This window comes from Lissotriton vulgaris, chromosome 6 (genome assembly GCF_964263255.1).
Source record: "Lissotriton vulgaris chromosome 6, aLisVul1.2, whole genome shotgun sequence".
NCBI lineage: Eukaryota > Metazoa > Chordata > Amphibia > Caudata > Salamandridae > Lissotriton > Lissotriton vulgaris.
Window position 1 is genome coordinate 313,894,128 of NC_141694.1, and position 2,337 is coordinate 313,896,464.

A 2,337-nucleotide genomic window follows, 5' to 3' on the forward strand; every position below is an offset into this window, starting at 1 on the left:
GTGGCAGAGGATGTGTGAGGGTACACATGTTCCGGTGAGATTAGGTTAGCCATTAGGGTATTTATAGGCTTTCCTGTTTTCAGTTTCTATTTTTGGTAAATTGTGTTGGTGTTTTGTCAGTGTTTTCCAGTGATTTCAATACCTGGAAAAAACAGTGCTTTTCAGTGGTTACTCATTTTCGCGCCATAAAAATCTACTGAAACAGTGTTTTATCAGTATTTATGGAACACTTTGCTTTTATTATTGCAGGCTTTCTTCAATGATGCATGGTATATAGATAGTGTACGTACAGTGTATATGAAGCCCAAATAAACGTTTACAAGTCAGATTTATTGTAGTACACCATACAATATTTCTTTAGTGATTCTTTGGTCATTCGCGCTCTCTCTTTCCTTCCCATGTACACTTTATTTGTGAAAAGGCCCTCTCGACATTGGCACTTGAGACTGGCAACGCCAAAACAGCCAGTACACAATTTGCCAACTCTGGCCACTGACGTAGCTTTCCATGCCAATACTGGTGCACCTCAATGTTGACATTCTCTGGGCCAGGTTCTGCGACATATGTATTGAACTGGGTGCATATGGCCTCAGAGGTATTAAAGCGGTCAAAAATGAAACTGTATTTTTCAAAGTCCGGAGAAAATTCCCCTTTACGGAAGGGATCTAACACTTGTGCAGAGTACCATTGTGAGGCTTCATTGGCTTCAAACGCCATGGTTGGTGAAGGGACATTTCTATGCATCATAGCTAGCCATTCCTCATGCATGGTAAAATAAAATTTCCTGAATTGGTCCTCAACACTTCTTTGCTTACCAAGTGGCAAGCATTCTAACAGGGAACATGTTGCAGTGCCAAAGTCACTAAAAGTGTCGCCTAGCCTAATCTCGAGGAGATGTTTGACATCAACACCAATTATGCTGAACACTTGGTGGACAAGGGTGTTTTCGGACTCTAGTTTTTTTATTATGTCCACTACAGCAGTCATGTTTTCCTGTAAAAATCTAAGGATGCAATACAGTGTACTTTTTTTGACATCCCTATCAATATGCACCCGAAGATCTTCACATTTCTTGCCTTTTGCATCATCACAAAGCAAAAATTCAGTAAAGGGTCGCCACATAGATAATATTGCATTTACAGCCTCTAGAACTGAGAACCATCGACTAAATGACGCAGTTGGGATGACTCTTTCTTTGCTGCCACACAAAACACAAAATGAGAAATATTTACGTTTGAGTTCCCGCGCATAACGAAACAGCGCGCCTGAATGGACTACAAAATCAATAGCATTCTTCATTAGCTCAGAAGATTGTAAAGATGCCTTAAGCATACCATCTAGCAAGTGGCAAGGATTTCTCATGGGGAAACACTTCAGCTCGGGCATTGCTTTTGATAGGTCATCACATAACTTTTTCATATAAGTAGCTGAATCGCTGCAAATACAAACAATGTCACTCCAATCTTTGTTAAACTTAGTAAGATCTCTCTGCAGCAGCATTGCAAGTGACACTTTGTTGCATGTTTCCAGTACATCTAGATCTGCCATGATGGTACGTCTGTACCATCCATTTTTTGCATCACAAAATGTGATTAGCACTGCCACTGCTGGGTCGCCACGCATCTTTGGGGTTTCATCAATGGTAATCAAGATCTTCACATCACCTTGCAGTAACTCTGAAATATGTTCAATATCTGCAAGGAACACCTCTGGTAGGTATTTCTCATACATCTGTGTTGCTTTTGGTAATGTTTTGTATGCTGGTGCACGCTTGCGGAACAGATTCCCAATCGGTCCATCGGCTTGGTGTAAGCTGGTTCCAGATTGCACTAGGGCACGTACAAATTCATGTGCCACATCCTTTTCTTCCTCACATTTTCTTTTGAAGCGTGTCATTGTTTCAGCAAGGGACATCTGGCATAGGCTGGCGCTATTAGGTGGCTCTTTCAATTTCAAGTGGGTCTTGGTGACAAGATGTTCAGCAATTCGGCTTGCAGTCTTCCCAGTTACTATTGGGACAGTCACTCTGCAAAACCTGCAGATTAACATCTATGTCCACGCACTTCTTCAACCATGAAATCTTTGTTTTCCAGCACATAATCTTCTGCCGTCTTTATTCTGCGGGGCATGTTGTTCTGGGCAAACTAGATCAATACTAAAAAAACACTTAGAAACCAGTTGCGTACTGTTGAGGAAATGAGACAACATTTTCATGGTCAGTTGACTGCTGTGCAAACAGGGAAAAGCGCACTTGTGTTGCAGTTCTCATCTTTGATTTTAGAGTCAATGTGTTGTCATTTGAAGAAAGTGAGCATGATAGCACGGCTCTGAGTAAAG

General features: G+C 41.3%; 1 pseudogene; it reads right to left on the reverse strand.

Annotated features, from left to right (window-relative positions):
- Positions 1-316: 316 nt before the first annotated feature.
- Positions 317-2,129, reverse strand: LOC147707172 (uncharacterized; annotated as a pseudogene).
- Between the last annotated feature and the right edge of the window lie 208 nt (positions 2,130-2,337).